Below are 26,684 nucleotides of genomic sequence, written 5' to 3' on the forward strand. Positions count from 1 at the left end.
TCATGTGGGGACTAATCAGATAATAGTGTATGTACTTCCGGATATTGAGCAAGTTTTCAAGATGGTAATTCTTGCCTTCTATGTCTCCCTTATTCTGAAGTTTAATACTCAATACTTTCTACTTCAGGAATAATTTGAAGTGCCCTAGTTAAGTGAGTATAGTGACTAAACTTCAAGTAGTCTAACTGATAATTCTGCAGTGGCAGTACACCTCCTCTTTAAAGACTAGGGTTTGTTGTTGTTGTTGTTGTTGTTTTAACTTTACTCTTAAGAAAAAAAAATCCTCGCCTTATACTCAAATACGAGCCTTTGGATCCCTCTGGACCAAATTTCCTAACTGGACCTGGTTGATGACCTCCTCCTCCCTGCTGTTCAGAATGAGCCCTGAGGCTTCTATGGCCTGTCCTGCTCCGCCATAGCTTCCTGTCAGACAATGGAAAGGTAGTCTAGCCTCACTTACCAGTGGCCATTAGCAATAGTCTTAAGTAACATAGCTGGCAGATGAGCTCTCCTTGAAGTCTAAACAAGGTTGGTTCTGGCCCTTATTTCTCTGCTTTTCCCAATATGCCTATGATTTTTGGAGGCTTAGGTACTCATGGCCACCTCTGACTTCGCCTTCTGTCTTGTGGATCACTTACTTTCATCTACTGTCTCTGTTCTGCATCATATCAATCCTCTGCCTTGATTTCTCTAGAAAAGCAGCTCAAAAAATTTGTATTTGTGGTACATTTACTAAAGATTGAGAGAGTGGTCAGAGAAGGAATTTACATTGCAACAATGCAAATAATTTTAAATTTAGCATAAGGCTTGTGGTAGATCAGATCGTGGTTTAGCAAATATCCACTCTTACTACCAGCCTCCTCCATCAGAGGAGTTTACTTGCTCACTCCATTGATGGTGGGCTTGGTCATGTGAGTTGCTTTGACCAAAGATTATTATTGGAGGGAACATAGGCAGAGGTTTGAAATGTGCTTTCAAGGAGGGCTCCTATTATTGTAATTCTGTTATTTCCAAGAGAAAAATGTGCACTATGTAGCCCATTCATCCCAGAAGGATGACAGCCTTGTGTCATAGACCTGGAACAGACACATGGCCTGGAGCCATACGTAGCCTAGGCCAGCCAACTTTCAGCTGACCCACAGATGCGTGAACAAGAAATAATTGCTTATTGTTGTTTTGAGTTTTGAGGTCATTAGTTATGCAGCAATATCTTACTGATACAAAGCTTCATTGTTCCTAAACATCTTTTGGCAACCTTGGCAGTGAGGAGCTTTCACTTTTTTCTTCATGTTGTACAGTGGCCTAGTCTCATGCCATTTCACTAATTGTTCTTCATTTCTCCTTCTTCTCCCCAAACTTCTCTCTTTCCAGTACCTCCAAACCACTATTAATTTTGGATGTATTATACATTATTTATCTCTTTTGGTGACCTTAGCTCATGCCAATGCATATCTCAAAGTGATGATTTCATTTCAAGCTGCTTTAAAGAATTTTAATAAACAAAGATTCTTTCTAGGGGGAAAGAATGTTTTTTCTGTGCTACCTGTTAAGACAGTAACACTTTTCTTTCTCATCTATTATCTGCTCCCACCTCTGCCCCCTCATCACAATCTGACTTGGCTATTCCTTGGAGAATTCCAACAATTTTATCAGGCAGAAGGCCAAGTCTGGGTGGTCTGCACTTGCGCAGGGTATAGTTTTGCTTGGAATTCATACGGATCTGGGCTTTTTAACTAGTCTGATAGCTGTGTCATTAAAAAGCATTTAAAACCCCCTTACTCTGCCCCCACATTTGACCTTGTTTCCCTGTCCATCCCAGCATCAATGTAGCACTAGGTCCTCTGGCTCTGTCTTCTGCTCTTCCAGTCTCCGTCACTGGCTTTTAACCTGGCATGAGTTCATTTTCTGACCTTTCCCATTCCAGGCCCTTCTGTGCAACTGCCACTCCCTCTTCCCCTCAAGTTCAATGACAAAAGACCCCCCCCCATGCGTCAGAACAGTGCCCTGGTTTCTCTGACTGGAGGCTCTGAGATATGGATAACAAGAGTTTCTCTACCTACTCAGGGCTTCGTGGAGGGATAGGGCAAATGCCACCCTCAATCCCAGCCAAGCTTGCCATCGCCATTCCTGTTTCTTGCCAGTCCTGTGTCCAGAATATCTTCCTGATGTTCCCCTCCATGTTTTGGATCAATTTTTCTGTCTGTGTTGTTTCTGGAGCTGCAGCCTTTTCAGACCTAGGCTCCTGAGGCACTTATGCCCTGTTGCTCTTGATTCTCAGGGTTTCTAGAACCTGCTGTACCTGCTAGCCCTGTCTGGCTATGTGATTTGTATATAGTCCCTTCTATTGAACTGCACCTCCACTTCTTTTTGCCCCATGTTCCTAAGCATGGTGCTTCCCACACTCAATGCCTCTCTGCTGTTGGCACATCAGGTGGCAGGGCCATGGGGGCTTCACCCTATCTTCTCTTAGGGGTTTTTGTTGACACTGGGTACCCAAGTGCCTCCTGGATCAGGACCAGGGTCTTTATATGTCCGCAGCACTGAAAGCATCATGATTTCCCTCCCACATATGTAATTCGAAAATAAAATCAAATTACTTATTAGCCATTCCTCCTTTGCCAATGTCCTAAGCATGGGTTTAGTTCACTGCTGTTAGAAAACCCAGCACTGATGAACCTCTCTCAGTCTTGCTCATACCCCTCCTCCTTCCTGCCTGTGCTACCTGTTAGGCCTGTTATATAACTGCCTACTCTGCACTTCCTCTTACCATACCCTTCTGGAAAGATGAGTGTTCTGCTCTGCTGCTTAGAAAGGACTTCCTCTTTTGTCTTCTTTCTTGGAGGGAGGAATTAACCTGGTTAGTATTATGAGTGGCTATTTAAATTGTGCTTTCTTGAATCTGGCTATCTTAGTTTTCTTTTCTCCCCCATCCACAACCAAATCCACCTGACACCTATTTCTTGCAAAAATTTTGGTGTTTATTGGGGAGATGGGACAATGGAGAAGAGGCTTCCTGGGGTCCTTGGGCAGCCAAGGAGCAGCATGAGAGCAACTGCGTTGGTAAATCATGGAGGAGAATTTGCCACTACAAGACCTGTGCCTGCCAGAGAAAATAGCAGTAAACACAGCCTTTTGTCTATATGAAAGACTCTGCAGTTTATAAGGCTTTCACAGAATTTTCTAAATCCATCCTCACCACAATCAATTTTATATTATCCTAATATTATCCTTATTTTATAGATGAGGAATTAGAGCCCAGAGGTCTTAACTCACTCCCAAAGTTACCCAGATGGTATAAAAAAATTTAACCAACTGGAGGATTTTGTCAAAGGCTGGCCCATATTTGAGATTAATTTTGGCCCATTTCAATTCATAAAACCGAAAAAAATGAGTTTTTTAAAAATTTATTTAAGTTATTTGCACATATTTATATTTATACCCCATCTTATTTCAGACAAGATTTAAGCAAACACACATATACACTTACACATATCCCAACTGAATATGTGGGAACTACATTTTTGAAAGATTTTTTTAACCCAAAACCTCAAATGATTTGTTTAGCTTTTGGTCAACAAACAAGAGCACTTGTATTTCTATCACTAAGTTTTTGCTTTTGCAGAGGGGTGAGTAATGTCTAGCAAAGCCTCCTCTGTTGAAACCCAAATACACTCAAGTTGAGCACTTAAACTGAGGCAGAGGAAGCCAAGACCCAGGAAGCCTGCCAGATGTTTATACTGCCTTTTCATGGAAAGCTAAGCTTTTTATTTTTGTTTGCTTATTTGTTGAGCTGTGGAAGGGAAGTTTGAACAAGACCCATTCCAGGGCAATGAAGGGCAGAATGTTAAGAGGTACTGATGAAATACATGGCTGATCTCTATGTGGGTGATGGTCTGGCTACTTGATAGCCAGGGAAATCTGGGGTCCTTGGAAGGCAGAGGGCACAGGACGCTGGTTCTGGCTTTCACTTGGATAGCTATGTGGTTGGTGGGCAAGTGACTTGCCTTGGGGAAAATGGCTTTGCCACTAAGAACATAGGCCCTGAATCCTAGTTCTACCCCAGGTAAGCCATATCCTATCTTTGAAGCCTCATTTTCCTATCTATAAATGGGAATCATTTCTTATTGGGTTTTTGTTAGAAATTAATGATATAACCTCATTAAAGCCTTTAACAGAGTGACTGGCACTGTCCTGAAGCTCTCAGTTTCTTCACCTCTGGGTGAGCCATTAGGCCCCTTCTGGCTCAAATGCTTTTGGGATCTACAGTGGTGCCAGGATTGCTCTGGACTGCCTGCTTTCACAGCCAGCTACCCTTTTCTTGGCCTCTGGATCGTCTCAAGGCTTGCCTTGTCTTTTCATGTTGCTGGGACAACTCAGGCACCAACTTGAGGGAAGCCTCCCTTCATGTGAATAAACACATTGACGGTATGTATGTATTTTGGACCAGGGGCTGTGGCCTGTGTAACCAAAGAAGAATTTCCACTGAGTTACAAAATTAGCCACTGGCATTTAGACACTGGAGGCTGGAACACGCAAGGGCATATGTTTTGGGGGCTTTTTCTGTCTTCCCTCAGTTGGACCCCTGAGTCCTTGGGGGCTTTTTCTGTCTTGCTCAATTGGACCCCTCACCTACAACGCCCTCTCCCCTCTTGACTCTGTATCTCAGACCTACTGAGAGACAGTATGGAGCAGAAGACAAAGTGAGTGCTTCATAGTCACACACACCAGGGTTCCATCCTGTTCCTGCTACCGCCTTGAAATGTGACCTTGGGCATGAATTTAAATAGTTTAGTCGGTATGGCATGATGGTTAAGAGCATGGAAAATGGATCCTGAGTGTCTGGCTTCAAATCCTAACTTTACTACTTATTAACTCTGTGAACTTGAACATGTTATAACCTTGCTCTACCTCAGTTTCCTCATACTTAGGATAGGCAACTCTCATTGTTTGCTACAAGGATTACATAAGAAAGAGAGAGGTAGACAGATGAACAGAAGATAGATAGATAGATAGATAGACAGATAGATAGATAGATAGATAGATAGGTAATAAATGGATAGATGATAGGTAGATAATAAATGGATAGATAAATGAGAGGTAGATAGATAATCATTTAGAACAATGTTTCATGATTAGTTAATACTAAGAAAGAGTTTGCTATATTATACTCTGTTGTTAAATTATTTATCTGTAAATTGAGTGATGATAATCCTACTTCTTAGAGTTGTTTTGCGGTAAGGTGGTTGCTTTTCATTATTCATATCCTCAGCTAAGCTCAGCTTCTATTTTCATTGTTTTCTTTTTTCTTTTAACTGTAGGTTTATTTTCTTTTCCAAAAATCTCTGTCTCAGGACATAAATACAAATCAGAAAAAAGTACAATTAAGACCTCAGAATATGGAGGACAATATGTAAGAGTGGTATCATTTTTAGTTGGTTGAAAACAAAGCTGTAAGAATTGCTTTCACTAAGAAGTACTTACTCTTTTCAAGGTTAATAAATAAATCAACTAAAATTTAAAGTCATATATACAGTACAGCCCTCTCAGACATTCTAGTAAATACATAGGTGTGAACAACAACATAGGCAATACTTTTATTCAGTACTTTTTTTTGTACAATATTTGTTGATGAGAAATTTGTTAGACAAGTCTGGTTTCATTTGTTGCTAAATCATGACCTCTTAGCTAACTATGGTTGTCTTCTGATCCTTCTAGCATACATTGCCTTCCTCTTTCCATCTTTGTATCCCCACCAAGTGATGCCTAATAAAAATTAAATAAATGTTGATTACAAGAATGATTAGAATAGCAGTCGAGTGTTTTCTTTCAATTTATATACACTTACCTTACCAAAGTTATTCCTTGATTCTCCCAAGGTAACTCTATCTCAGCTTTTTCTATTACTTGTGTTTTTGAGGGATGGTGATGAATGCTACAAGGGAAGAACTATTTGCTCTTAATTAATAATCAAGACTGCTAACTGTCCCCAAAATTCCATTCTTCCCTGCCGGATGTTTACGCTGCCTCTTTATGGGAAACTAAGGTTTTAATTTTTATTTGCAAAAATACAGCAAGATGAGATCTCCCAGTTTCCCTTATATGAGTTGTGACCACATAACTCAGTTCTCTGTGAGTCAGTGTGAAGCATGAATAATGATCCCATCTCCAGGTTCAGCCCTCCTCACTCTCCCCAAATGCGCCTCCATGCTCATTCTCTCTCCTAGTCCACTGTGATGTCAACACCTTGGGTAACCTTGGAAGCCACAGAGTAAATATATCAAGCTACCACCAGCATGGGGAGGAGTGACCCTGACAACACCCACCTAGAAGTATTACATGTGCAAGAAGTATATTTTAAATGTATTAATCCACTTAAGTTTTTTTTTTTTCTCTTTCTTGCCATAGCTTAGCCTAATGCAGTGTAGGACACATAAACAAATAGAATCTTTTGTCTAGGAAAATACAGCTACTAATTTATCTGAGCTCCCAAAGTGAGAGGTAGAGGAAACTAAAATTCCTTTTGTGCTAAATACCAGACACAATACTTGGCAAGTACTGGGTGCATTGCAGAATTCCTCCCCTAGGATTTGTCTTGGAAGCCCACGATGTTAGGTATTATGATCCCTGTTTAACAGATGAGGGATATGAAACAGAGAAAGGAGATGTCATTTGCTTAGCAAGTAACTGAGAGAACTGAGAATCAAAGGCAAACCAGATAAAGTCCAAAGTTCTTTTGCCTGCTGCTGCTGCACATGAGAGATGTCCAGTCAACTGCTCTATTCCCAAGATGTTTGCTGTGGACAAAGAAAGCATCCTATAAGTTGATATGTAAGTCAGTCTTGTTTTTAGACACTTTGAATGAACAGTTTTTTGTTTGTGCTGTTTAACCACATACACTTGAACTGTTTCATGAGAAGTCTGCACTCCTTCAGACTGGGGAATTGTCCATCTCGCATGCTAAGTATTGACATGGGAGAGTCTATAGACAGCATGATGTGTGGCCTGGTGCCAGGTCAGGGCAGCTGACCATAGCTTTCCTGGCCCTTTTTAGGGTTCATGGCCTTTTTGGCTTCTGTCATACCCATACTCAAAGTGGGTGCCTTGTCTACATTCCTTAGCCTTTCTATATAAACAGAACACCCTAACCCATTTATGCAACTTTCAAGGGAGCTTTATAAACATAGAGATGGCTTTAAGCCTCCTTTCTCTCACTTGCTTTAATAAAGTGCTGGGGTATAGAAACCAGCCTTCTTCCATCTCGGTCATCCTGAGAACATCTCCGGGCTTTAGTTTCCCCTTCTCCAAAAGAAGGGGCCTAGAGCTGGGACTTTTTAATTTTCTACCACCAAAGATACCATTTTCTGTAAAACTTTAATCTCAAGGAGTCCTAAGTTTTATGAAACCAGAGAACCATGTCTTATCTTCAGTGTTTGGTACCACACCTGGCACAAAACGGTTTTTTTGCTAAATATTTGCTGAAGACACTACAATCTACAAAACTCCATAAACTTGGTAGTCATTAGGGGTCTTCACTAAATATTTCAAATGCTCTCGCCTTCTGATAACTGGATGGGATCACACTGCCAGGCCCCCTAGGGCTATGCTGGGTCACTGGACTTAATCTGGCCAGTGATCTGCGAGAGAAATATTTAATCACCAGTGTGCAGTCCTCAAGAGTTCTCGTTTTCCTCCGCAGGAAGAAGGCAATGTTCTAGATAGAAACTGCTTTATTGGCCTGGGTCTTGGAGTGAAGAAACATTGCAGAGCAGATCCCCCAGCTGATTCAGCAGCTGTGCAGCGGAAGCCGACGGAAACCTCTGCTGTTTTAAGGCACTGAGATTTTGGAGTTGTTTGCTATCATAGTGTAATCTATCGTCTCCTAACTGATTCAATACGTTTATCACAATTAATTGGTTTTTCTCAGTTTTAATAACCATGGAAATACACAGCTGTCATTCAGAGCCTCTAACAAGAAAGTGGTGTGACTCATTAAACTGATAGCACTCCTGCCAAAACCAAAGCAATGTGATCATTTCAGTAGCAATTGTTGCAATAGAACCGTTTTATTATTTGTAAGATAAATGTAATTTCTGCTAGGCTTTTTCAGCCTCTGGATATATCTTAGATGCTCATGACTACTTCAGCTCTTGTTTTGACTGAGTGTGCTTAGTTCAACTGTCACTGGCTTATGTATCCCAGGGGCCCTTCCAGTTGGGCATGCTTGAAAATAAAACATCCTCCTTGGAAGCAGATAGTACGTTCTTGAACCTCTCTGAACCTCAGTTTCCTTACTTATAAAACAAGAATTACAAATACTACCTCACAGAGTTGTCATGATCATCAAATGAAATATTATAATTGCTGCTCTTCAAGCAGTATACAGCACAGGTACAGCTGGCTCTCTGAATGGGTCAGGCACCTTTCAGCTCTAAGGAAGGTGACCATGAGTTTAGGTTTGCCCTAAATGCTCCCAGTTTCTGCTACTTGTTCTTATATCACAATTATTATTTTAAAAATAATGATGTTTTTAATTTAATCTGGAGTAATTTTGTTCAATCTTTGTATGTCTTTTGTGGCATTGACATTTTTAAAGTGGACAGGTCAGTTATTTTGCGGAATGTTCCTTAATTTGGTGTTATCTTTTTCCTCATGATTAGATTTAGATTATGCTATTTTTTGGCAAAAATGTCACAGAAAGATGTGTGTTCTTCTCAGTGCTTGTGTCAAGAGGCACAAGATGTGAAATTGTCCCCTTACTGGTGATGTTAATTTTGATCTCTTGGTTAGGTGGTATCTTCCAGATTTCTCTGCTATGAAGTTTACATTTTCCCCTTCGTAATTAATAAGTGACTTTGCAAGAGATAACTTAAAACTATGCACATATCCTGTTACTCCTGAAACTTTCATCCAGGAGTTTTAATATCCATTAATAATTCTTGTCTAAATCTATTATTGTCATGGCTGCTGTCTTAGTTTATTTGTGTTGCTATAACAAAATACACAGACTACATAATTGATCAAATAACAGACACTTATTTCTCACAGTTCTGGAGGCCTTGGAATTCCATGATCAAGACACCAGCAGATTCAGTGTCTGGTGAGGGCCTGGTGCCTTGGTGCTAAGTCCTCAAGAGAGGATGAACATTGTGTCCTTACGTGGTGGAATGCAGAAGGGTAAAGGGCCTAGTTAGTTGCTATCAGCCCTTTAAGGCACTTAATCCAGTCCATGAGAGCAGAGCCCTCCTGGCCTAATCACCTCCTAAAGACCCCACCTCTTAATACTATCACATTGGTATCAAGTTTCAGCATATGAATTTTGGAGGACACATTGGGAGTATAGCAATTACCAAATGGTGATCTTCTAAATACAATATTTTTTTACTTTTATTAGTTGGCTTTCTACTGTAAGGAAAAGCTTTCCCTTCCCGACCATTTGCTTACTCAGATCCATAGGGACTCACATATGTAGTCTTATTTTAGTCAATGGATTTTGACATTGATTTTGTTGATTTTCTTTGATGCTCAAATTGTACCACTGGCCATCTCTAGTCATTTTCTAAGTCTGTTTCAAAAACCATGTCTTTCAGAAGCCTGATTTAGTCCACTTCAGCCAGTCAGTAACTCTCATTTCTGTGCTCCTCTCAGTCTATGTACTTTCCACTCCTTATACAAGTTTCTTATTGGGTTGTACTTGTTGGTTTCTTTTCTCACATTAGATTGTGAGCTCTTCAGTATGAAGAAAGTGTCTGATTTATCTCTATATCCTTAATGCTTAGCACAGAGACTGGTGCATGGAGGAAACTCAGTTTTTCCTTATTAAGAAGCATGAATGAATGGAAGAAAGAAAAACAGTTCTTAAGTTTCTACCAACCAGTTCCAATCCCTTTTTGGGGTACTAGCTTGAACTAGCAAAAAGAAATTATCTATAACATTCATAGCAGGCTGCTGTGAGTCTTGCAATAATGAGGCTGATTCAAGGTGGATTAAATGGTCAACATGTTTGAATTGAACATAAATGTTCCCCCCATTTCAGAAGCTGCCTGCCAGCTCTGATCTCATATCCATAGTGATTCTTTACTATTAGCTTGATATGGTGTTGTTTTCTCTCCTAGTTCCTCACTTATTAGGAACTGCTCTCCCCAAAGATGAAAAGAAGGGATGTAATAACCTTTCCATCACAGGTGGTGAACTTAGAGGAGAGGATCTGCATCCCTGATCAGTCGGTCCAGGTTTGGTTTCCTTTCTGTGCAGCTCAGATGAGTGACTTTGGGTGAGTTGCCTAACCTGATTCGTCCTTTGCTTCCTTCACTCCGAAATAAGGATCATAGCACCTGTGACCCCAACTGAGGTAACCCTAGTGAAAGCAAAATCACTTTGGAACTGAGAAACTGCTCTCTGGAACCTCTGCACCTTGGCACGTGGCAATCCATTTGCCTGAGATGCCCTTCCTTGCCTCTGTTGTCTCTTTCTTGGCAAATCCTTTCTGATACCTCAGGGTTCTTCCTATGTGTCATCTCCTTGAGTGACATAGTGCACTCCAGATCTCTGTTTTGTCTGTACACACATAAAAGGTCCCCTGGGTTATATACTTTGTGTTCACAGCCTAAGCCCTGAACTGCACCCGGATGTTTCTCCTCAAGGTCACGACAGTGTTATGTATTTATATCTTTGTATAATAATGATCCCCAGTTAAACTTTTATCTTTCTGACCGTGAAATTATCTTTTGTCTCCCTCAAGTTCCCCCTCAAAGGACAAGGTGTACTCCAAATTCTCATCCTTGGGAATATCCTCTATGTGAGGCACTCATACCTGCTCATCCTAACCCAACATACTTCCCCTAGATTTGGGAAGAAGAAAACTGTTTTAGGAGCCAAGATGGACTGCAGATGCCAGAAAATATGTATTAAAAGAGTAGACAATATTTTTATCAGGGATTTTTAAAAGGAGCCAGATAGGTCACATTAAAACTTTCCTTTGGCAGCTCATTCCCAATAAAGAAGTAGTCAGACTCCACCTGATTTATCAGCTTTCACAACCAACTCTATTTTCTTTCTCTCATCCCTGTTTTTCCTTCAAGTGCAATCTAGGGTGCAGCTACTTTAATCTTACTGTTCTTCAAACATGACTTCTTCCTTGTTTCTCTGTCTTGTCTCAAGGTACTTCTTCTGCCAGCATATCCTGTCCTGTCCCTCAATGTGATCCAGAAAATTCTTGCCTTGCTCAAAAATCATCTTTTCTGTGAAGCATCCCAAATCATCCCCAAGGCAGTAGGTCACTCACTTCTTTGAACATTCCTCAATAACAGCACAGATCAAGGGCCTGTGCTACCTTCTGATCTGGAGCTGCAAATATTGCCTGATGCAAAATGAATACTCTGTAATATTTCTGAAAAGGTGAAAGTGAAATAATGTGGGAGGGAGCTTATAGTCATTGTTTATGTATACATTCCAGGCATAGGGTTAGAAGCTTTGAACATATTGTATCTTAATTTTTACAACAACAATTTTTAGTAAATTTTCTTATTTTCAAAGGACACTGCGGATCAGAGAGTAACTTGCCTATGGTCACACACCTGGTAAGCAGACATCATATACAAACCATGCTCTCTCCAATACATATACTATCATTTCTATATTTAGAAAATATGTCATAAATAGGATGTAAATGCTAACTTTTCCTATTAAATTTCCTGTTTTACTAGATTACATAAGAGGACACAAATGTTATAGTTTTTGTTTGTTGCTTATTTATCTGTACGACCTTGAATACATTTTAAAGGAATTCACTCAACTATCATCTCCTTTAAAAAGTGTTTCTTGAATCCCTAGGCTGGATAAAATATCTTTCCTTTGTCTTCCTGCTGTGGCCTGTGCATATCACTGGTGTTAATTCAAATAATCATCCCTTATTTGTCAATCTTTCCTACTAGACTGTTTTTTCCTTAAAAGCTGGACTGTGTCTTATTTTATCTTTTCTTTCTTTGAGCCTCACTCAAGAACTGGCACATAGTGAATACCTACTTAGTATTTATTGGGTTAATAAATATATGAAAGAATAAAACTCCTTACCCTATTTAGGCCCCACCTTAACAATATGAAAAATAAAAGGCTGGACTAAGTCAGAGACACCACGAATATGGTACATGTGCCACACTGATCCTTTGCTGTGTCCTTGGCAGACATTGCAAATAAATTACTTCTTTCTATTCTGGACATAATTGCAAAATCTTTCTCACTTTAGGGTGCACCTCCTATGAGTGAACTTTATTGCCATACTTAATTAGATGTTCTTTCTGGCCCTTGACAGTTTCAGATGCTCAGAGTCTGGTCCTTCCCGTCAGAAGGAAGTATGTGTAAGATGCTACCAAAGGTTGGGTTTAGGGGATGATGAATGATATTCCTGCCTCTATGTCACCTCCTGAATTTTCATCACTGCATTCCTGATTTGACAAGTGATTTAACATCCTAGGCTGGGGAAGGACCGATGGATGAATTGGTCCTCTGTGCATGGCTGTTGGGCAGGAAATTAATAAGAATGCTAGCTGACATGATCTATGGTACTGTAAGCTCATTATGCCTGATTAGCTTCCAGCCTTTCACTCCCTCTGACAGCTACAGGGCCTCAGGGTTTCCAATGGCAACTATTTCCCTTTCTCTAATTGATTGCTAGGTCTCCGGCCATGAAACCAAACCCTCCCACAGACGTGTCAGAGTAGGGAACCTTTCTGCATCATATTACGTTCTCCCTTTTGGCAGTGGGAAGGTGAGCTCCTGGATCGTCTAAGTGGTGTTGACAGTAAAGCCCTTTGAACTCAGGAAACAAAATTTGAAGGGGTCAATTCAGTCTAGTTGATCAAGTTCTTATCAAACTACTTACCATGTGCTGAGGTGTGTGTTCAGCAAGGAAATGGCAAAAGAAGTAGATCATATGACAATAAAATAGGAGAGAAGCTTTAAAATATATTTCAACAAACATTTATGATGTACAATAGCAACAAACACTGTGGCCTATATTCAATTGAATCCAAATTGAATTGATGTATGTGTGTGTGTGTGTGTATATATATGTATATATACACACATATATATACACATATATGTGTGTGTGTGTGTGTGTACAAAGTGAATACATACACACAGGCACACCTTGTTTTATTGCACTTCATTCAATTACACTTCACAGATACTGCATATTTTACAAATTGAAGGTTTGTGGCAACCCTGCATTGAGCAAGTCTGTTGGTACCGTTTTCCCAACAGCATGTGCTTGCTTCATGTCTCTGTCACATTTTGGTAATTCTTATAATATTTCAAACTCTTTTATTATTATATGAGTTATAGTGATCTGTGATCAGTGATCTTTGATGTTAGTATTGTAATTGTTTGGGGTGCCAGGAAATAAACTTAATTGATAAGTGTGTATTTTCTGACTGCTCCACAAACTGATGGTCTCTCTGTTTTCTTCCTTCTCTCTTCAGGCCCCCGTACTCCCTGAGACACAACAACATTGATATTAGACCAGTTAATAACTCCACAATGGCCTCTAAGTGTTCAAGTGAAAGGAAGAGTCGCACATCTCTCACTGTAAATCAAAAACTAGAAATGATTAGGCTCAATGAGGAAGCCATGTTGAAAGCTGAGAAAGGCTGAAAGTAGGCTTCTTGTGCCAAATAGTTAGTCAAGTTGTGAATGCAAAGAAAACAGGCTTGAAGGAAATTTAAAGTGCTACTTCAGTGAACACATGAATAATAAGAAAGTGAATCAGCCTTATTGCTAATAGAAAGGAAGTTTCAGTGGTCTGGATAGAAGATCAAATCAGCCATAACATTCCCTTAAGCTAAACCCTAATCCAGAGCAAGGCTCTAACTTTCTTAAATTCTGTGAAGGCTGAGAGAGATGAGGAAGCTGCAGAAGGAAAGCTTGAAGCTAGCAGAGATTGGTCCATGGGGTTTAAGGAAAGAAACCCTTTCCATAACATAAAAGTGGAAGGTGAAGCAGCAAGTACTTATGTAGAAGCTGCAGCAAGTTATTCAGAAGATTTAGCTAGGAACATTGATGAAGATGGCTACATTAAACAACAGATCTTCAACATAGATGAAATAGCCTTCTATTGGAAGAAGATACCATGTAGGACTATCATAGCTAGAGAGGAGAAGTCAATCCCTGGCTTCAAAGCTTCAAAGGGCAGGCTGACTCTCTTGTTAAGGGCTAATGCAGTTGGTGACTTTAAATTGAAGCCAATGCTCACTAATCATTCAGAAAATTATAGGGCCCCTCAAAATTATGCTAAATCTACTCTGTGCCCTATAAAGGAAAAACAAATGTCTAAATGACAGTACATCTTTTAAGCATGGTTCACTGAATAGTTTAAGCCCACTGTTCAGACCTACTGCTCAGATAAAAAGATTCCTTTTAAAAGATTACTGTTCATTGACAATACATATGGTCACTCAAGAACTCTGATAAAAATGTACAAGGAGGGCTCAGTTCTGTTCCATTGGTCTATATCTCTGTTTTGGTACCAGTACCATGCTGTTTTGATTAACGTAGCCTTGTAGTATAGTTTGAAGTCAGGTAGCGTGATGCCTCCAGCTTTGTTCTTTTGGCTTAGGATTGTCTTGTCAATGTGGGCTCTTTTTTGGTTCCATATGAATGTTAAAGTAGTTTTTTTCCAATTCTGTGAAGAAAGTCATCAGTAGCTTGATGGGGATGGCATTGAATCTATAAATTACCTTGGGCAGTATGGCCATTTTCACGATATTGATTCTTCGTATCCATGAGCATGGAATGTACTTCCATTTGTTTGTGTCCTCTTTTATTTCATTGAGCAGTGGTTTGTAGTTCTCCTTGAAGAGGTCCTTCACATCCCTTGTAAGTTGGATTCCTAGGTATTTTATTCTCTTTGAAGCAATTGTGAATGGGAGTTCACTCATGATTTGGCTCTCTGTTTGTCTGTTATTGGTGTATAAGAATGCTTGTGATTTTTGTACATTGATTTTGTATCCTGAGACTTTGCTGAAGTTGCTTATCAGCTTAAGGAGATTTTGGGCTAAGATGATGGGGTTTTCTAGATATACAATCATGTTAACTGCAAACAGGGACAATTTGACTTCCTTTTTTCCTAATTGAATACCTTTTATTTCTTTCTCCTGCCTGATTGCCCTGGCCTGAACTTCCAACACTATGTTGAATAGGAGTGGTGAAAGAGGGCATCCCTGTCTTGTGCCAATTTTCAAAGGGACTACAGAACAGAGCCCTCAGAAATAATACCACACATCTACAACTATCTGATCTTTGACAAACGCGACAAAGACAAGAAATGGGGAAAGGATTCCCTATTTAACAAATGGTGCTGGGAAAACTGGCTAGCCATATGTAGAAAGCTGAAACTGGATCCCTTCCTTACACCTTACAAAAAATTAATTCAAGATGGATTAAAGACTTAAATTTTAGACCTAAAACCGTAAAAACCCTAGAAGAAAACCTAGGCAATACCATTCAGGACATAGGCATGGGTAAGGACTTCATGTCTAAAACACCAAAAGCAATGGCAACAAAAGCCAAAATTGACAAATGGGATCTAATTAAACTAAAGAGCTTCTGCACAGCAAAAGAAACTACCATCAGAGTGAACAGGCAACCTACAGAATAGGAGAAAATTTTTGCAATCTACTCATCTGACAAAGGGCTAATATCCAGAATCTACAAAGAACTCAAACAAATTTACAAGAAAAAAACAACTCCATCAAAAAGTGGGCGAAGGATATGAACGACACTTCTCAAAAGAAGACGTTTATGCAGCCAACAGACACATGAAAAAAATGCTCATCATCACTGGCCATCAGAGAAACGCAAATCAAAACCACAATGAGATATCATCTCACACCAGTTAGAATGGCGATCATTAAAAAATCAGGAACCAACAGGTGCTGGAGCAGATGTGGAGAAATAGGAACACTTTTACACTGTTGGTGGGACTGTAAACTAGTTCAACCATTGTGGAACACAGTGTGGCAATTTCTCAGGGATCTAGAACTAGAAATACCATTTGACCCAGCAATCCCATTACTTGGTATATACCCAAAGGAATATAAATCAGGCTGCTATAAAGACACCTGCACACATATGTTTATTGCAGCACTACTCACAATAACAAAGACTTGGAACCAACCCAAATGTCCAACAATGATAGACTGGATTAAGAAAATGTGGCACATATACACCATGGAATACTATGCAGCCATAAAAAATGATGAGTTCATGTCCTTTGTAGGGACATGGATGAAGCTGGAAACCATCATTTTCAGCAAACTATCGCAAGGACAAAAAACCAAACACCGCATGTTCTCACTCACAGGTGGGAATTGAACAATGAGAACACTTGGACACAGGAAGGGGGACATCACACACTGGGGCCTGTTGTGGGGTGGCGGGGGGGGGGGAGGGATAGCATTAGGAGATATACCTAATGTAAATGACGAGTTAATGGGTGCAGCACACCAACATGGCACATGTATACATATGTAACAAACCTGCACATTGTGCACATGTACCCTAGAACTTAAAGTATAATAAATAATAAATATATATATATATATATATAAATGTACAAGGAGATTAAAGTTGCTTTCATGCCTGCTAACACAACATCCATTCTGAAGTCCAAGGATCAAGGAGTAATTTTGACTTTCAAGTCTTCTTATTTAATAAATAAATTTCATAAGTTGATAGCTTCCATACATAGTGATTCCTCTGTTGGATCTGGGAAAAGTCCATTGAAAACCTTCTGGGATGGATTTGTCATTCTAGATTCCATTAAGAACTTTCATGATTCATGAGAGGAGTCAAAACATCATCATTAACAGGAGTTTTGAAGAAATTCACTCCAATCCTCATGGATGACTTTGAGAGGTTCAAGACTTCCATGAAGAAATTAACTGCAGACATGGTGAAAACAGAAAGATCACAAGAATTAGAAGTGAAGGCCTGAAGATGTTACTGAATTAATGTAATCTCATGGTAAAACTTGAATGGACAAGGAGTTGCTTCTTATGGATGGGCAAAGGAAGTGTTTTCTTAAGATGGAATTTACTCCTGGTGAAGATGCTGTGAACATTGTTGAAATGACAACAAATGATTTAGAATATTACATAAACTTAGTTAAGAGTTTGAGAGGGTTGACTTCAATTTTGAAAGAAGGTCTAGTGTGGGTAAAATGCTATCAAACAGCATTGCATGTTACAGAGAAATCTTTTGCAGCAGCAAACTTCATTGTTGTCTTATTTTAAGAGGTTGCCACAGCCACCCCAACCTTCATCAACTACCACCTTGATTAGTCAGAAGCCATCAACATCAAGGCAAGATTCTCCATCAGCAAAATGATTATGACTCGCTGAAGGCTCAGATGATGGTTAGCAGTTTTTGGAAATAAAGTATTTTTAAAGTAAGATATGTACCTTGTTGTTTTACACGATATTATTGTACACTTAATTGACCATGATATAGTATAAACCTAACTCTTATCTGCACTAGGAAACCCAAAAATCCATGTGATTCCCCATTTTATTGAAGTATTTACTTCAATATTGAATCTACAATATATCTGAGGTATGCTTGTATATATTCTCAAAGCATCTACTGTGCCTACTATATCCTCAAAATCAGGCTAAACTCCCTCTGGAGTCTCCCCTCACACCCTAGACACCATATTCTTGCTCTTTCAAAATATATACTTTTTTTTTTTTGCTTATTTGTTTCAGCTTTTGCTTTTCACATAGCCATAGGCTAGCCTATAATTGTCACTCTGATGAAGCTATATAGGCTGAGATTTTAATTTCAATGGAGATGGGAAAGCAAATAAATAGTAAATAAATCTAATTTAAATAAATATTACTGGAAGTTTTTATATGATTACTCTTATGAAACGGGTTTTAAACAAACCCGTGTTTGATGATTCCTCTCCTATAGGCAGCCAAATGGAGACTTTTGCTAATATCTTGGTATAGCAGAAAGGGAATGGGTTTTAGCTTCAGGGCCAAGCTCAAAAGTTGCTGCTTCAAAGAAGTTTTTCTTGACCCCCTCAGAAGGTCAGATTCTCAGTTATATTGATTGGAATTGTGGCTCTGAAAGTACTCCATAATTTGTAAAGTGCTGTGCAAATGCTAGTAATTATTATCTACTTTAAGACATAATCAGAAGGACACACCATGGTAAGATATGCTTTTATTTTTAACTGTTTGAAGTAGGTCTAGTTTTATTTTAGCCTAAGAAAAGGGTGAATTTTTATTCTTCTTCCCACTATTCATGACCAACCACAGGGGATCTCATTAGTGATTCAGTTGGTACTTACCACACTCCCAACTTGGCCCAAGAAGTGATGGAGTCTGAATATACACATGGCCTTAAAACAATTCAGAAATGAACTTAATGGCATTTAAAAAATAATAAGCAAGTGGACAAATGCAGCCTCCTCAAACCATCTCTAATAACCCCACAAGAAAGAAGGAAAGAAGCCATCTCTATAAAAGTGCAAGGTGAAACAGCAAGTTCTGATGTAGAAGCTGCAGCAAATTAAAGAAAACAATATTTGAAATACGGGATAGTGCACTGCTCTGGGCAGATTTTGTGAATCTTAGTCCTCCAGTTAGAAAAGAGGTAGAGGTCCATGCTCTTCTGCACTTCTTGGTCTCTTGTCATAAGTAAGACATTCTGGCCCAAATTTTATTCAATTTTTAAGAGATTTTCCTAAGTACTTTAAGGTGCTGATTTTTCCTCTATTTCTTCCTCAGGGATCATGGAAGGTGATGTGGTTTGCTTGCCACATAAATGCAATTTGTCTTTAAAGCTTCTTGTCTTTAAAGCTGCTTCCTCTTACATAAAACGAAGATCAAAATCTTTATTTGACCATGTCTACCTGCTAAATGTTTGTGGCACTGAAGGAGCAAAGAAAGGGAAGATCTCCTAAGATCTCCTAAGACTCCAGAGAAACACAAGGAGTCTTTATCATCAGGGGTCTTTGAAGGGAAGGAAGGTGCATGCTGTCTTAACAGATCAGCACCAAAGTTTTGAAAATCAAGTTGACACAAATTAGTAGCCCCATCTTGACACGCTCACTGGACAAGAACAAGTAGACACTGAAGCACTGGCTGACCCACTTGCCCCTGTCCTGTCCCACTTACTCAAAGTACCTCTGTGTGGTTTTGGACAGCTCACATTGAGAAGTGGTCAGCTTTAATTTTCTTTCTCTTGTTTCTCACACAGCCATAGACCAGCCTAAGATATAGAAGCTGAAATTTCAATTTCAATAGCACTAGTGAGAATGAATTAATATTGAATAAATCTGACTTAAAAAATATTTCTGGCAGTTTTTATGATGATAATTCTTATGAATATGCAGCTCTAAACAAATTCACCTTTGTTGATGGTTCTCTTTCCTATAGACAGCCAAGCAGAGAGTTTTGCTCATATCTTGGCATAGGAGAAAAGGGGACAGGTTTCAGTTTCAGACAGTTCTGGATTCCAATCTTGATCAAATTACTAATTTTGTACATATGTAGCATTTAAAATGATTTTTTTGTTAAACATTTTCAGTTGCATTTTCATATTTCATAAATCTTATTGCCTGTGGGCCTTCTTACCCTTTGAAGCAATGAATTTCAGAGCTTGGGGAGAAGCACAACACCTTCCTACAAGAACAGACCTATTGTTCGTTTTGACTCTAAAATTAGATATTTGTTTGAATCTATAAGTTAAGGGCTTAAAGCTGAGCAAAATAATATATTAATTAGGATTTGCATTTGGTTGTATGTAATGGAAACCTGGCTACTACATCTTAATAGCGTTTGTTTTTCTCTGGAAAACAAACAGAGCACCACGTAGCTCTGGACTACAAAGACAGAGGCAGGTAGTCCAGAGCTACTGTGGTGGCAACTCGATGATATTGGGACTCTGTGGTGGTCAATTTTGTGTGTCACGCTGGCTAGGCAAGAGTGCCCAGTTATTCAATCAAACACTAATCCAGGTTGCTGTGAAGGTATTTTGTAGATATGATTGAATTCACTTTAAGGAAGGAAATTATCCTAGATAAGCTGGGTGGGATTGTTTTAAACCATCTAAAGGTCTTAAGAGCAGAACTGATGCTTTGCTGAGGAAGCCTCATTCCACCTATGGACTACAGTTTTATCCTGTGCCCCTGAGTTCCAGCCTGCCCTTCCTGATGGCTTGCCCTACAGATTTCAGACTTGCCTAGACAGCCCCCACAATTGTATAAGCCAGTCTCTTGCAATAAATCTGCCTGTCTATCTGTCTATCTATCTGTCATCTATCTATCTGTCTGTCATCTGTCTATCTATCTATCTATCTATCTATCTATCTATCTATCTATCTATCTATCTATCATCTCCCACTGGTTTTGCTTATGGTGGGACCATGATTGATACAGACCTAGATTCCTTTTAGCTTTCCCTGTCACTATCCTTAGTGCTTGCAAGTGGTTACCGCAACACTAGGCATTGTGCCTATATTCTTGGCAGAAGTAAGGGGAAAGGAAAAGGGCATAAACCAAAAAATGAACACCAATCAAGTCTGTGTCTTTCTAAAAAGGAAAACCCTATTCAGCAACTTCCACTCATATCTCCTTGGCAAGGACTGGGTCACGCAAGCAGCTCTAGTAACCTGTGAGTCAGGGAGAAGGAGAACACTTTGAAATGGGCACACTGTGGCTCTAAATAAAATGGGGCTCTATAGTAAGGAAAATGGGGGTATTGGTTCAGCAACCACAGAGATTTTCTAAGTTCCCATATCATATTAAGAAACAAACCTGAACAACTTGGATCACTGAGTTTCTTCTATAATTGTAAAATGATTACTCCTTCCACCTGTGGCAGCTGGGTCTGGAAGCTTACTGCCTTGAGGGAGAAGCATGTATGTTTAGGAAGTAAGAACCCTGAAGGTTCATCTCTTCTGGCTCCAGAGTTTCTGGGAAGCAGACCTGAGCAGGAGATAGGAGAGGCAAATGGAGTGTGCCCTGACTTCCCTCTGTGCCTCAGCTCAGCATGGGGAGGGCTGGTAGGTGTTAGGTGAGTGATGTTGGGGAAGGAGTCATTCTTGCTTTCTATTTGGCACTCTGAAAAAAGGTGCAAAGCAAACTCAGACGAGTAGAGAGGCAGAGGGAGAAATAGAATTTGGCTTTTCAAAGCCACTTCTATTTTCTGTGATGAGGTGCCCCAAATTTCCCACATGACTCTGAGGAGGCATGGAAAGCCATTGAGTTGAGAAGCAGTAAGCTGTCCATAGGACCCTCCAGTAAGGGGTGAGAGCCAGGTACGGGACAGAGACCAGGGCAGAGACTGGAGGTGACGTATCTGTGGCACTTGAGAGGTCAGAGAGAAGACTGAATTAGTAAGCATCCCAGGCCCTCATAAAGCTGAGAGGCTGGGGGAAATGAGAGGGTGGGGGAAAGAGGGAGAGATACCAGAGAGAGAGAAGAGGAGAGAGAGACCTGAGTTGCCCAGTTGCAGCCCTAGCAGCAGGGGACAGGGCAATGCCCAGGAATAGAGGCAGTTGCCAATAACAGTGGAAATAGCCAGCCCAAATAGCAGCTCTGAATGGCCCCTCCACAGAAGAAGGCACTAGTGACCTGAGGGCCTGCCTTTCTACTCTGCTGCCTTTGGCCTGCCTCTCAAACACCAATATACAAAAGATAAAGAGAAGAGGGCCAAAATATGAGAGACTCAGTACATTTTACCTAACAAGAGCCAAACAATAACCCAAAAGGACTTTAAATTATTGCATAGGATATAAGTATAGCTGACCGGATTATACTCTTTGTCCTATAACTACTACCCTAAGTCACTACTGAGTAAATAGAGACTCATTAATAGTTAAACTCATGAGAGTTAAGGAGAAAATGAGCTGTATTTCTTTGCATATCTGAATCAGAGTGTGATTTTGCAACTCCCCTATGTGTAAAATGAAGACAATACTTTTTGTGAGAGGTGGTTGGGAAAATAAAAATGAAATCTTGTTCCTTCTATGAAGAGCAGGTAAGAGTGATATGCTTAATATGTTAGCTTAATTTCAATTACCCGTGCCCACTGCCCACTGGTGAGCAGGCTCTATGTAAAGCAAGGCTTCCTGTATCCTTGGGGTGGTGAGAGAAGAAGGCATTCAGGAGCGGATCTCATCATGAGCAGATTGTTACATTTTCTACCCCAAATCCTCTCCACTCCAATCACCCATATTGTTATATTGCCTCTTCTCTTTTCTGTCATTGCATCCAAATATTGTTTGTGTATGTTTATATGTTTATTGTACATCTCTAGGAGGGGAAGGGCCATATCTGACTTCTTTGAAACTCAGGTACATGGTAGCCATGTAATAATTAATTGGTTAATGATGTCATTACTTCCCTGGGGCCCTAGAAACCCCATTTTTGCACATCCAATGTGGCCAATCCATATGTAGGTACATTTTTGATCCAAGAGGAAAATAGTTTATAGAATATACTTCTTTCTGCAATCACTGTCTGTTAATGCATTTGCTAATTTCATTTTACTTTTCAAACCCAATGGATTATTAGCATTTTAATGAACACCAAATTTAAAATATTTGTGAATCAGGGCTCAAATATATGATCTATTTAGTCTTTTTAGTAAAATACCAGTATTTTATTATAAAACAAAACCATAAAATACCATGTCCAATAATTCTATATCCTAACCTTGCTTTCATTATGTTTTCCAAGCCTTTTCTTCACTCTTAGTGTTGTTGGAGAGTTCCAGGGAGGAGTGAAGCTTCTCTCACCTATGACCCATTGTATTTTGTGGGAAATAAATTCTAGGATGGTTTTTCAAAGTATTTCTTCCAAAAAACATGTGTGCTGTGGGCTGAATGTTGGTGCCTTCCCCAAATTTATATGTTGGGACCTAGTACCCAATGTGATGGTATTGAGGAGTGGAGCCCTTTGTAAGTGATTAAATTATGAGGGCCCCAGCCTCATGAATGGTATTAGTACCTTTATAAAAGAGGCTGAAGCTAGCTTCCTTGACCATTCCACTATGTGAGAACACATAAAAAGTGCCATCTATGAAGAACAGGCCCTCATAAGACACCAAATCTGCTGGCACATTGGTCTTAAACTCCCCAGCCTCCAGGGCTGGGAGCAATAAATTTATATTTATAAATTATGCTGCTTAAGGTATTTTGTTATAGTAGCCTAAAAGAACTAAGGAAGAAATTCATATGAAGAAGCATGGTACTTCTGTAAGAAATACCTAAAAATGCAGAAGTGGCTTTGTAACTGGGTAATGGGTAGAGGCTGGAAGAACTTGAAGGACCATGCTAGAAAAAATATTTTTAAGGGGAATTTTGGCTAGTGCTCAAAAGAAGAAGAGCACTTCAGAGAAAGCCTTAACCTTCTTAGAGATTACCTAAGTGGTTATGATCAGAATGTTGGGAGAAATATAGATGGTAAAGGCCATACAATGAGGTCTGAGACAGAAATGAGGAACAAGATATTAGAAACTGGTAGAAAGGCAATTCTTGTTATAAAATGGCAAAGAGCTTGGCTGAATTGCATTTATGTCCTAGTGCTTTGCAGCAGGTCAGAACACTTGAGCAATATAACAAGATATTTGGCAGAAGGAATATCTAAGTAAAATTTTGAGGACACTGCATGTCTTCTCTTGACTGTTTATAGCAAAACGTGAGAAGAAAGAAATGAATTAAAGAAGGAATTTATAGTCAAAAGGGAAGCAGAACTTAAAGGCTTGAAAAATTCTTAGCCTGGCCATGTTGTAAAGAATGCAAAAGCATGCTCGGGAAAGAATGCCAAGGATGTGCCCAAGTGCCCATCTGATAAGAAAATTATTGTGGATGGGTGGAAGCCTGGTGCAATTTATCAAGACGATGGAAGAATGACCCCCAAGGCATCTTGAAGATCTTTAGCACTGTCCTGTCTATCACGTGCCCAGAATGCTAAGGCCTTAAGAGCAGAATGATTTCAAGGCTCCACTCTTCACATTTCAGTGCAGTGCTTCTTGACCACCCCAGCCGTCACTCAAGTGGGCCCAGGTGCAGATCAGGTTGCCCCTCCAAAAGGCACAAATGGTAAACCTTAGCTGTGTCCATACAGAGCCATTTTCACCATGCTGCAGACTGCATGAGCTGTGGGAGTGTGGCTACATCCACCTAGATTTCAAAGGATGCCCCCGGAACCTTGAGGCCCAGGCAAAGAACTGCCACAGTGGTAGAGCAGCTCCAGAGGGCCCCACTAGGGCAATGCCCAGTGAAGCCATGGGAGCAGGTCCACCCCCAAGACCCCAGACTGATAAAGCCACCAGCATTCAATTTCAGCCTGGAAGAGCTATAGGCATGAGACTCCAACCTGTGAGAGTTGCAGCATGGGTTAATGTCATGGGCTGGAGCCCCCTTCGGGCCTTGGAGGGCCAACCTCCCACTCCACTGTGTCCAGAGGTGAGGCTTTGAATCAAAGAACTTTATTCAGGCCAGGTTCCGTGGCTCATGCCTGCAATTCCAGCACTTTGGGAGGCCAAGTTGGGAGGATTACTTGAGCCCAGGAGTTAGATACAGCGGTCAGCTATGACCATGCCACTGCACTCCAGCCTGGGCATCAGAGTAAGACCCTGACTCCTAAAAAAGAAGAAGTTTATTCTAAAGCCTTAAGATTTAATGTTTGCCTGATTGGGTTTTGGATTTGGTAGGGACCTATTACTTGTTTCTTCTTTCCTATTTCTCTCTTTGAAGGGGGAATAACTATTCAATGCCTGACCACCATTCTATTTTAGAAACACATAACATGTTTAATTTCACAGGCTCACAACTGGAGAGAAATTTTCTTCAGGATGAATCATACCTTGAGTGTCATCTATATTTGATTTAGATGATATTTAGATGAGACTCTGGATTTAGGACTTTGGAATTGGTGCTGGAACAACACCAACTATTGTTTGGGGCTCTTAGGATGGAATGAATGTATTTCACGTATGAGAAAGACATGGATATTGGGGGCCCAGGGTGGAATGGTATGGTCTGAACGTTTGTGTCCCCCCCAGAATTCATATGTTAGAATTTAATACCCAGTGTGACCACATTAAGAAGTGGAGCCCTTGGGAAGTAATTAAGTAATGAGGGCTCCATCCTCATGAATGAGATCATTGTCCTTATAAAAGAGGCTTGACCAAACTTCCTTGCCCTCTTTCACCTTGTGAAGACACAGCAAGGAGGAAGCAGAGAGCAAGCCCTCAGCAGACATCAAATCTGCTGACACCTTGCTCTTGGGCTTCCCAGCCTCCAGAACTATGAACAACAAATTCCTAATGTTTGTATATTACTCAGTCTAAGGTATTTTGTTATAGCTGTGCAAACAGACAAAGACGATGTGTGTGTGTATGCATGTGTGTGCTTTATATACAGAGACACATACATATTTGCATGTGTGTTTTATCTACATAAAATTGGCACCTATATTTACCAGGCACACACATATGTATGTATTTGCCATATATGAAGGGGAATCATAGAGTCATAAAGGCAAAAACAGAGACTCCTCAACACTATCAGTCCAATTCCTTTGTTTTAGAGTTGTAGAAACTAAAGCCCAGTGAGGTCAAGTGACTTTTTGGAGATCAGATGTTCTGTGAATGCTGGATGGGGCTTCTCATGCAGAGATCCTGACTTTGGTTGAGAGCCCTTTGCAGGACCCAGGCTGCCTTCAGTCAATGTGTCTCCCATCTGGCTGGGAATTGGGTCCACATGACCAGCCTAGACATGCACCACTCCATTTAAGGACCATGATGAGAAGCCTCAATTTATTGAACCCTATCAGTGAGAGAGCTCATTTGACACCTTGTCCATCCACAGGAGACTTTTCACCATAATCTCCTCTAAGCCTCATTGTTATTACATCAGGAAATTGGAAAAGATCTTGTGCCAAAAATGCTATGCTGAAATTATAAAGCCAGATAAAGCCGCTGATGGAGGGTGTCTGTGGGAGAGAGGGAGCCACGTGGAGAGAAGGGGCTAGGGAGAGGAGAACAGGCATAATGATGGAGAAATGAGAAGAGAGATGATGAAAGAGCCCATGACAGACTAGAAACGGGAGCAGAGAGAGGCAGTGAAACAAGGACGAGATACAGAAACAGAGGAGAAAAGAGGAGGGAGCAAGAAAAAACAGAGGAAAGGTGAAGGCAGAGATGCCTTCAGGATGTCCAAAAGTCAGAAGATGGAAAATAAGATGATTTTTAAACAGCATACTAGTTAAATTTTCAAGCAATATGGTCAATCTACTTTTCTTTAACCTCAGATAACTTTCCGATGAAGTAACTCCATATTTAAAACATTAGGCCAACTGTTAATCTAAAAAGCTCAAATAAACGCACTATTTTCTTTGTATTTTCAGGATTTTTGTAGTATACTGACACCTTAGAAAGAGACAGTGAAGAGAGGAGAAAACGGGAAAGAAGAGAGAAGAGGAGCCTGAGAGAGGGAAAACTAGAGCTAGAAACAAGATATAAAGGCAGATTCAGAAACTTGAAGAAAGAGTGGCAGAAGAGCGTGCTTATGCACCTGGACTGAGGCATATACAATACGCTCTGCAGCTTGTCCTCAGAGGTGAAGAAGGCAGGAGGTCTGTGACAGGAAATCCTAGAAAAGCAACAGCCATA

This window comes from Gorilla gorilla, chromosome 1, assembly GCF_029281585.2.
Source record: "Gorilla gorilla gorilla isolate KB3781 chromosome 1, NHGRI_mGorGor1-v2.1_pri, whole genome shotgun sequence".
Taxonomy (NCBI): Eukaryota; Metazoa; Chordata; class Mammalia; order Primates; family Hominidae; genus Gorilla; species Gorilla gorilla.